We start from the raw sequence: 10,747 nt of genomic DNA, 5'->3' as shown, positions 1-10,747 counted from the left end.
TCTTTCTACAAAGTTATTTTTTTTTGTGAATCCAACTTGTTTGATATATTGAGACATAGTAGTTGTTATTGTTCCGGTTCTCTATCCAAGTCCCTTTAAAAGAAATAACCCTAGCAATAGTCTACACATTGTTTTCTATGCCAAGATCATGCTGATTACTAGGTTAAAAGTTGCTACAAGGCCTTTACTTACCTCCCATTGGTTAAGCTTGGTGCATTCTCTGCCTAGGTTTTGGTAATTAAATATTTAATTTTGTGACTTTCCTCTTCATCTTCCCGCTCTCATACACCCACATTTCCCATTTCAAACTCTACTCCCCACCCCCACCCCCACCCCGCCTCCCTTCTTTATCTCTTTATGCTTATTCAAAATCAGATCAGGAAATTCCCACCATTTTATGCTATAGAAATCTTCAAACCTACTCTTAAATGGCTCAATCTTTCATATTTCCAAAAATGTTTAAGCCCTCTTGAAGAGGAAGACTCAGGTTGCAGTCGCCCCTCAGTTCAAAATCTCACTTTAGCTAGTGCTCTTCGGCCTTCTGAATTGGAATAATTCACCATATGTATTTCCCATCTTGGCTTTTCACCTTATTGAAACTCCCAAGACCAAATTTGCAATCTCTTTTGAAATTCTCCATGTGGGTTCTCATTCTTTTTTTCGATTTTCCTACTTGGTTCACATTCCTTGACATTTTTCCATCTGGGTTGTCATTCTTTTTTTGATTTTTCCAACTCATTTCTCTAAATTTGTTGTTTTTTGTTTGCAATTAAACATGTGTGTCCTTTGACTTATCTGACAAAGAGCTATTCTGCGTGGAGGAGCAGGATGTGTTCGATCTTGTGTATTTGTTAATGAAGGAGTTTCCTTGCCTTATTCCTGGCTGTAAGCACAATCTTGTGGAGTCACTTAGGTCCAATCTCAGTGTTCTGCTCCCTACTGTGGATTCTCTCTGGAGGGTGTCTCAGCAGAAGGATGGAAATGCTGATGAAGAGAAGAATGACAGTGAAGAGGATGAATGTTCGCTTGCTGATCGAGTTGCATCATATCGCAATGCTTTCCAAATATACACTTTCTTCCTCATTCACATTGTGCTCATTGAGGAGTCTAAATCTAGTTCCAACAACATTACAAAAGTAAGCTCCTTTCTTTATCTGATAGTGTGTGTGTGAGTGAGAGAGAGAGAGATGCATGTAGTATATTCCCAAGTAGTGCAATTTTATGAATTGCTTATACTGAATTTACTGTTTTTAGTCAATGCAACTGCATGTTTGAATGTGTCTTGTTGCTGGTAATGGAATATCGTAATCCTGCATGTATAGTTGATACTAAAAATGATCAAAGGTTGTTACTCCCTCAGTTTCAATTTGTTTATCTTTGTTTGATTTGACACAAAGTTTAAGAAAGTAAAGAGTAATTTTGAATTTTGTAGTCTTAAAACTAAAATTGTATATAGTACCGAAATGTTCTTTGATTTTCTGGTCAGAAACATGCCATGCAGGATAATGAAATTAAGGAGTTTCCAAATTAGAAAAGAGGCATTCTTTTTTAAAAAGCCTAAAAAGGAAGGTAAGACAAACAAATTGATACAAAGGGAGAGCTAAAAATGATCTTAGACCGGGTTTCAAGGGATTCTAGAGAATTTGAGTTTAGTTGATTTTGTGATGTCCTTGTGTGTATTTTTTTCCTTTAAAGCTCTTCTTGAAAGTATATGTTCCTTTTTGTATCATAAGGAAAACTGTCAGATCAAGGTGGTTTTCTGATTTTCATCATCTTTCTTCTTCTAAAATTTGGCATCTCACTCCTGTCCAGCATGTAGTATCCTCTAGCTTCTTTTGGTAGCTGGTGGACATGGAAGTAATGTTGATGGACTTCACTGTTATGGCTAGTTTTGGATAAACCATCAGCCACAAAGTTAGCCTCTCTAAAGGTGTGATTACAGGAAAAGGATTGGAACTGATCACATGTTCTCTTAAGGTTAGCTACAGCATACTGCAAATTCTAAGGTGGAGCAGCTTGCTGTTTTATCTAGTGAACCACTAACTCAGAGTCTACTTCCAAAATCACCTGCTTAAAACCATTATTTAGACAGCAAGATAGATCTCATTGAGTAGCTTCAATCTCTGTTTGGTTGTTGGTACCATGGCCTAGTGGAGTAGCATAAGCATAGATTAAATCACCTTGGGCATCTCTAACAATACCACCAGCCCCCATCTTTCCTGGATTTGCTAATGCACTACCATCAGAGTTGATTTTAACCACATTTGTAGGTGGCTTAAACCAACTTACCTTTGTAATTTTGATATCATGGAAGAAATTTCCTCCAAACTGTATCAACTCAGGCCACTTGGATGACCATTTTATGTAAGGAAAGTTGATGAGTAGGAGGTTGTTGATGTGTTTAAGCACCAAGTATATCACTCTAGTTATATTAGATTTGTTTCCTCCATATTTGCATGCATATCTATTTTTCCACAGGTTCCAATAAGTAAAGATAGTGATTACTGCAAACACCAAGGCCATAAGCCATAAGGTTCATACATATAATGTCAAGAGGAGATATGATGAATATAGAAGAGGAGAGGAGGTGGAAGCAGCAAACAAGAACAAAACAAAAACAACACAAGCAAATGACAAGGTAACTACTCTACTAATGAAATCTCAGTCTGTTAAGAATAATATTTCTATTAGTGTTTCAGGTACCAAAGAATAGCTAGCAAGAACTCATCAGGATTAACAAAAAATGCAAGAAGACCAATGGCAGACATAAAAGAAAAAGAAATTTAGAGGCTATCCTTAAAACAATCAGAGGAATCACCAAAAAACCAACAAAGTCAGGTTTATAAACCAGTACCACATCAGAATCAGACCAGTCAGGAACAACAAAAAGGTATTGACTCAATGCTCCCCACCCCTCAACCCGATAGTAGTGTTGCAGTCCCCACCCCAGTGTTGCCCCTGATGTTTATCAGGACAATCAAATCAAGGATGCCAACAATAAGCAAGGTATTGACTCAATGCTCCCCACCCCTCAACCCCATGGTAGTGTTGTTGTCCCCATTCCCAGTGTTGCCCCAAAAGTATTTCATAACAAGCAAAGCAAGGATGCCAACAATAAGCAAGGTATTAACTCAATTCTCCATCAACCCCACCCCATTAATAATTGTGTTATTTTATCAGGATCTGAGAAGTCTTGAGGTGTGAAAGGGGGTATGCAGGAGAAAATCACTAACTTTCAGAAAGGGGAACCAGAAGGGGGTGGTTGTTCTAATATGGATGACTCTAGGATTGACCTTAGAGCTCCTTCTACCACAGCTCATCAAGCTCCTATGATACAAGGTAACATCAACAACAAGATCAACATGACTACTCAGATTGACACTCAGAATCTGAGTCCAATTTTGATTGAAGATATAGACCCTGATGCTGAAGATTCTCTAGATTATGAGTCTATGGAGGGGTCTGAATTGGTTCACAGTGATGATGAGGATAAGATGAACTCATGCAGGGGTTAGGTTAATGCTCTAGTTCAACAAGAAAAAGGGAATCATGTGTATAAAGAAGCTAATTCAAGGGGTCATTTTCAGCCAGCAACTCAGACCAAGAGTTTAAGTCTTAGGATTTAGGGTTTAGGGTTTAGGGTTAGGGTTTAAGGCATAAAGTTTAAGGTTTATGGTTTAGTAGTTGGGGTTTATGCCATAGGGTTTAGGGTTAAGGGTTTAGGCCCTAATATTTAGGGTCTAGAGTATAGGGTTTATGGCTTAGGATTTATGGTTTAGGGTTCAGTGTTTAAACCTTAAGGTTTAGGATTTAGGGTTTAGGGGTTAGGATTTATGGTTTACGCTTAAGGATTTAGGCTCCAAGGTTTAGAGTTTAGGGTTTAAGGTTAAAGCCCTAAGGTTTAGGGTTTAGGCCCAAATGTTTAAGGTTTCAAGTTTAGTGTTTATATTTGAGGCCCTAAGGTTAGGGTTTAGACACTATGATTTAGTGATTTAGGTTTAGGACTTAGAATTTATGGTTTAGAGTTTAGACCATAAGGTTTAGGGTTGAGAGTTTAGGGTTTAGTCCATAGGGTGTACGGTCTAGCGTTTAGACCCTAAGGTTTAGGGTTTAGAGTTTAGGATTTATGGTTTAGGCCATAAGCTTTAGGGTTGAGGATTTATGATTTATGGTTTATGGTTTATGATTTATGATTTAGGGTTTAGAGTTTTGCCCTAAGGTTTACAATTTATTGTTTATGGTTTATTGTTTATGGGTTAGGGTTTTGTGTTTTTGGTTTAGGTTTTAGGATTTAGGACCTAAGGCTTAGATTTTATGCTTTAGGGTTTAGGGTTTAAGGATTATGGTTTACTGGTTACGGTCTAAGGTTTAGAGTTAAGAGTTTAATTTTAGTGTTTAGGGTTTAGGGTTTAGAAATTAGGGTTTAGGGTTAGGCATGTAGGCTTAGGGTTTAAGGTTGATGTTGTAAGGTTTAGGATTTGATTTAGGCCCTAAGGTTAAGGTTTCAGGTTTAGTTTCTAAGGTATAGGGTTTAGATTTTAGGCCCAATTAAATGATTTTGAATGCCATATCACTTGTGTGTATGCTTCTAACAGAAAATTAGAATGGAGACTGCTATGAGAGGAATTAGTTGACGTTAGAAGTCTGATGGAGGGGCCATGGCAATTCTGTGGTGAATTTAATATATGTAGGACTGCATTAGGAGAACTTCAGCTATGGGGGAAATTTTCAGATTGTATAGAGGGCATGGAACTAGTTGATTTGCAGCTTGATGTGGAACTTACACTTAGTTTAAACGAGACAACCATACTAATTCCTTTAACATAAACATGATATTGGTTTCCGCCGAATGTTATAGCCAATTTAGTAATCTAAAGCACTCTACACAGAGTGGTTTTGGGTCATGTCCCAATTGCTCTATTCTGTTTAGGGCTTAAACACTAAGGTATATTTATGGTTTAGGTTTTAGGGTTTTGGCATTAAGGTTTAGGGTTTAGGGTTTAATGTTAAGGCCCTAAAGTTTAGGGTTTAGGATTTAGGGTTTATCCCTTAGTGTAGGGTTTAGGCTTTAGTCCCTAAGTTGTAGGGTTTAGGGTTTAGGCCCTAAGGATTAGGGTTTAGAGTTTATGATTTATGGTTTAGGCCCTAAAGTTTAGGGTTAAAGGTATGGGGTTTATGGTTAAGGGATTAGGGTTTACAGTTTAGGCCCTAAGTTTTAGAGTTTACACATTAAGGGGTCGTTTGGTAGGGAGTATTAGGAGAAATAGTTCAAGTATTATGTGTCGTATTATTTAGTATTATGTTTGGTAGGAATTTTGGGTCTATGTATAATCAATCCATGGATTAGTTATACACCCTACATGGTATTATAAGGTGTATAACTAATACCTTCCATTTGGTAGTATTAGTTCTAATACCATGGGACTAATCTAGGTAAAGACAAAAATACCCCCTCAAATCCTTTTAATCATTTTGTTTATTTTCTTGATTTTATGTTTTATATTTATACTAATAAATTTATTAAAATAAATTAGCTTACAAATTTTATTATTTAGATATAATTTTTTGTTTCTAAAATATGAGTTATTTAATCTATTGAGCAGCTTCAATCCATGCGTGGTTGCTGGTACCATGGCCTAGTGGAGTAGCATAAGCATAAATTAAATCACCTTGGGTAACTCTAACAATACCACCAACCCTTATCTTTCCTGGGTTCTGTAATGCACTACCATCAGAGTTGATTTTAACCACATTTGTAGGTGGCTTAAACCAACTTACCTTTGTAATTTTGATATCATGGAAGTAATTTCCTGCAAACTGTATCAATTCAGGCCACTTGGATGGCCATCTGATGTAAGGAAAGTTGATGAGTTAGAGGTTGTTGATGTCTTTTATGCACCAAGTATATCACTCTAGTCATATTAGATTTGTTTCCACCATATTTGCATGCACATGTATTTTTCCACAGGCTCCAACAAGTCAAGATAGTGATTACTACAAACACCAAGGCCATAAAGTTCATACATGTAAAGTCAAGAGGAGATATGATGAATATTTCTAAGAAAGGAGGCTGAAGCAGCAAACAAGAACAAAACCAAAACAACACAATGAAATGACACTCATGTAACTACTCTACCAATTAATTCTCAACCTGTTAAAAATAATATTTCTGCTAGTTTTCAGGTACCAAAGAACAGCCATCAAGAACTCACCAGGATCAACAAAAAATGCAAGAAGACCAATGGCAGACACAAAACAAAAGGAACTTTATAGGCTATCCTCAAAACAATCAAAGGAATCACCAAAACAACTAACAAAATCAGGTTTATAAACCAGTAAAACATCACAATCAGACCAGTAAGGAACAACAAAAAGGTATTGACTCAATGCTTTCCACCCCTCAACCCCATGGTAGTGTTGTTGTCCTCATTCCCAGTGTTGCCCATAAAATATTTCATAACAAGCAAAGCAAGGATGCCAACAATAAGCAAGGTATTGACTCAATGCTCCATCAACCCCACCCCATTAATAATTGTGCTGTTTTATCTGGATCTGAGAAGTTTGGAAGTGGGAAAGGGGGCAACCTGCTCATCACTCTTGTAGTAAAGAAGTTTCACATCTCCATGTTTCTACACGCCTCTGAAGAAAAACAACTAAATATTGAAATGCTTTGTTTTTGCATGAAAAACTGTATTATTAGCAATAGAAATTGTAGCTTGGTTATCAATAAAAACCTCAATCCCTTCTTTTTGCTCCATATTCACATCACACATAATTTTTCTCAACCATAGTGCTTGATTCACAGCTGCTGCTGTTGCAGCAATAATCTTCCCCGGCTGTTGATTGTAGTAATAGCTTGTTTCTGGGATACCAGAATAAGCTCCTGACTCAAGATTGAAACAGAAACCTGAAGTACTCTTCATATCAGGTGCACCACCCCAATCACTATCGGAGAATCCGTTCAATCTAAACTTTTGACTTTTGTGAAACTTAACACCATAGTTGATAGTTCCCTTGATGTATCTGACAATTCTTTTAGCCTCTCTAAAGTGTAAATCACTTGCACAATGCATGAACCGAGACAAAAAACTCACTGCATATAGAATATTAGGGTCAAATACATCAAGCAGCCAATAAGACTTCTACAATATGCCTCATGCACCTTTTCTGTTCCATCGTCTTTGGAAAATTTTTCCTTTTGGTTCATTGGAGTACTCATAACTTTGCAATCCAAGAAAGTACACCATCAGTCCAAGGTCTGTCATTTCAAAGACCTTCATAATTTCCAACTTGAAGTCCTCAATTAGGAAAACCTTACTTCCTGTGACAAAGAGATCGTCAACATACAAAGAAATAATAAGTATGTATGTACCTGAACACTTAATATAAAGTGTAGACTCAGATAGGCTCTTCTTGAAGCCTAAACTTAGCAAATGATCGTTAATCTATACCAAGCTCTTAGGGCTTGCTTTAAACCATAGAGAGATTCTTTAGCAAACAAACCTTATTTTCTTGCCCCTTGACAACTAAACATAAACCCCCTCCTGGAGAAGACCATTGAGAAAGGCCGACTTAACATCAAGTTGATAAATTTTCCAACCTTTTTCCGCTGCAATGGCTAGTAGCAATCTGATTGTGTCAAGTCGAGCAACTGGTGTGAAAGTTCTGAGTAGTCTACTCCAAAGATCTGAGCGTAGCCTTTCACTACAAGCCTCGGTTTGTGTTTGTTGATGGAGCCATTAGCATTTAGCTTTGTCCTGAAGACCCACTTTACACCAATGATCTTTCTGTCTAGAGGTTTCTCAACAAGCACCTAAATTTGATTTTTTCCGATCATCACCATCTCCTCCTTCATTGTTGCCACCCATTTGTCATCCCCTCTGCTTCCTCATAGCTTACCGGCTCACAAATTGCAATATTGTATCTTTGATAGATATTAGAGATCAACCGCATGCCTCTAACAGGAGGATCATCTACTAGATCTTTTGGATCTAATAAACTGTCAACTAGTGGATTGTTTTTAGGCTTCTCCCAATTCCACTGTTGGTCCTCAATGAAGTGGACATCTCTACTTACGACAATTTTCTTCATTTGAGGTTCATAGACCTTATATGCTTTGGAGAAAACATTGTAGCCTATAACGATTGATGTAAAACGGATTACGTCAAGGCTATCCATTCACGAACTTCAATGCTTTGATGGAGTGTTCACAAGGATGGAGGCTGTTTGGCATGTATGGATGCCAAGGAGGGAGTTCAGTGCCTTGAAGGAGCTCCCAGTTGGGCAACACCATGCTTGGATGAAACTTGGAGTGTGGGAGGCCTAACGAAGCAAGGAGGAGCAAGTGAAGAATGTGCTCCATTCGGCGAGCTGGAGAACACTTTGGCGAGGGTTCCCAAGATCGCCAACTGCCCAAGGAGCTACAAAGGGGAAAACTGCTCACTAGGCGAGCTGAAGACCATTGGCGCATCGCCAAGTGGATTAGGCGATGGTTCCCAGACCGCCCAAAGTTCCAGTAGCTTCCGAGCCAAGGCAAGGAGCAGAGTTCCTCGCCGAACCTATTGGGCACATCGCNTGCTCCATTCGGCGAGCTGGAGAACACTTTGGCGAGGGTTCCCAAGATCGCCAACTGCCCAAGGAGCTACAAAGGGGAAAACTGCTCACTAGGCGAGCTGAAGACCATTGGCGCATCGCCAAGTGGATTAGGCGATGGTTCCCAGACCGCCCAAAGTTCCAGTAGCTTCCGAGCCAAGGCAAGGAGCAGAGTTCCTCACCGAACCTATTAGGCACATCGCCAAGCCATTAGGTGAGCTCGACTTGGCTCACCCATTGGCCCATTTCGGGTCACTTTTGGGCCCATCTATGTAATAATGCCTAAAACTATAAATAGGCCTTTAGGGGTTCATTTTAGGGAGACTAGTTTTGAATATTATGGTTGTAAACCTAAACTCCTTGTGTGAGTGTTTGAAATCTTGGTAAGCTTTTGTTGAACCTTGTTTAGAAACGAGGGTTGCTTGGGATATCGATTCCCTTGAGGTTTTCGTAAGAGTTCGGTGCTTTTTGTTGGATTAAAGAAGTGAGGTCTTTAGGTTTAACATACCAATAGGTTGCTCTTTGTTTCGTCTTGTTGCGAAAATGTTAGAAAAGTTGAAGAAAAGAGAAGACGGAGCTCGCAAAATCCACTTAGTGACTTGCCAAGTGAGCATCCAGCTCGCCAAAATTTCCAGCGACGTAGCCCATGTACAAAGCCAACTTGGCGAGCAAAAGAAGATTCGGTGATATGCCGAATGGATCGGTGATCACGAGCCAACTCGCCTCATCTTCCAGAACAATTAGATGCAAGAGCCAAGACAATAAGGCGAGAAGAAGTGCAACTCGGCAGATCGCCGAGTCGATCGGTGATCCCGACTAGCTTCGCCGAGTGGATTCCATGTTGAGTCTTTGGGAACGTATAAATTCATTTTTTGAAAATAGAAAAATGACACTCTTAATAGATTGTGTATTCTCCAGTTAGTCGGCAAAGTTATATGTTCCCAAAAACTCAACATGGAATCCACTCGGTGAAGTTAGTCAGGATCATCGATCGACTCGGTGATCTGCCGAGTTGCACTTCTTCTCGCCTTATTGTCTTGGCTCATGCATCAAATTGTTCTAGAAGATTAGGCGAGCTGGGTCGTGATCACCGATCCATTCGCCGAATCATCTTTTGCTCGCCAAGTTGGCTTGGTACATGAGCTACTTTGCTGGAAATTTTGGCGAGCAGGAGGCTCACGTGGAAAGTCGTCGAGTGGGTTTTGCGAGCTCCAACTTCTCATTTCTTCAGGTTTTCCAACTTTTTTTCTATCCTTTTCACAACATAATGGCCTTGCCTTGTTTTTAAGCCTTCATTGTTACATATAAACACATTAACATCACGTATGAGCACAAAATAGGCATTGAGGACACTAATTCATTGAATAATAAGCCCTAAATGAGTCGAACTTCCCGACATATCAACACCCCCAACTTACACTTTTGTTTGTCCTCAAGTAAAACCCAAGATCGATCAGGACAACATGAATGTCTACAAGTAGTATGTATTTCTAAGTTTTTTAGTGTGTATTCCCCAATTTTTGAGAGCTTTTACATTGTTGAACACCTTGGAGAACATTTGGATCTCGGATTTGAGGTTTTAGGATTTTGGCATTGATTATTGCAGATTTTTAACAATTTGGATGGACAATCTTTTTGGTAACGATTTCTCACTTTTTGCTATGTTTGGCTAAAAATCATTACCTAAGGGGTGTGATCATGTAGTCGAATGCATTAATTAGCTTATGGGTATTGTTAATTGCTGAATTTAATGTTGTTTGGAATTGGGTTCACTCACGAGGCCATCCACACCTCGTGGATGGAACCACGCCCGTAGGTGGGCAGAGTGGGTGAGCTCTCCATGAAATCTGCCTAAGGCAGTAGCCACGGGCAGGACCCACGCCTCGTGGATAGGTCCACGCCACATGGTTGGTTCATGGGTCAAGGGCCCAGATGAATACCCACAGACCACAACTCATGATTGACCAGCACGCCCTGTGGGTCCACCCATGACTCGTGGGCGTGGTCTTATAGGTGAAGCAGTGTGTTGGTCTTAGGCGGTTAAGTGAGGGGTTAGTGGAACTTTTCGGAATTAATTAGGGATTAAGTGGAGTCGTTTTACCCTAATTTAGACCAACCTATATAAAGACTTTAGACCCTTAATTAAGTCATTCCA

This window comes from Solanum stenotomum, chromosome 1, assembly GCF_019186545.1.
Source record: "Solanum stenotomum isolate F172 chromosome 1, ASM1918654v1, whole genome shotgun sequence".
In the NCBI taxonomy this organism is placed as follows: Eukaryota; Viridiplantae; Streptophyta; class Magnoliopsida; order Solanales; family Solanaceae; genus Solanum; species Solanum stenotomum.
This window is presented reverse-complemented; position numbering follows the sequence as displayed.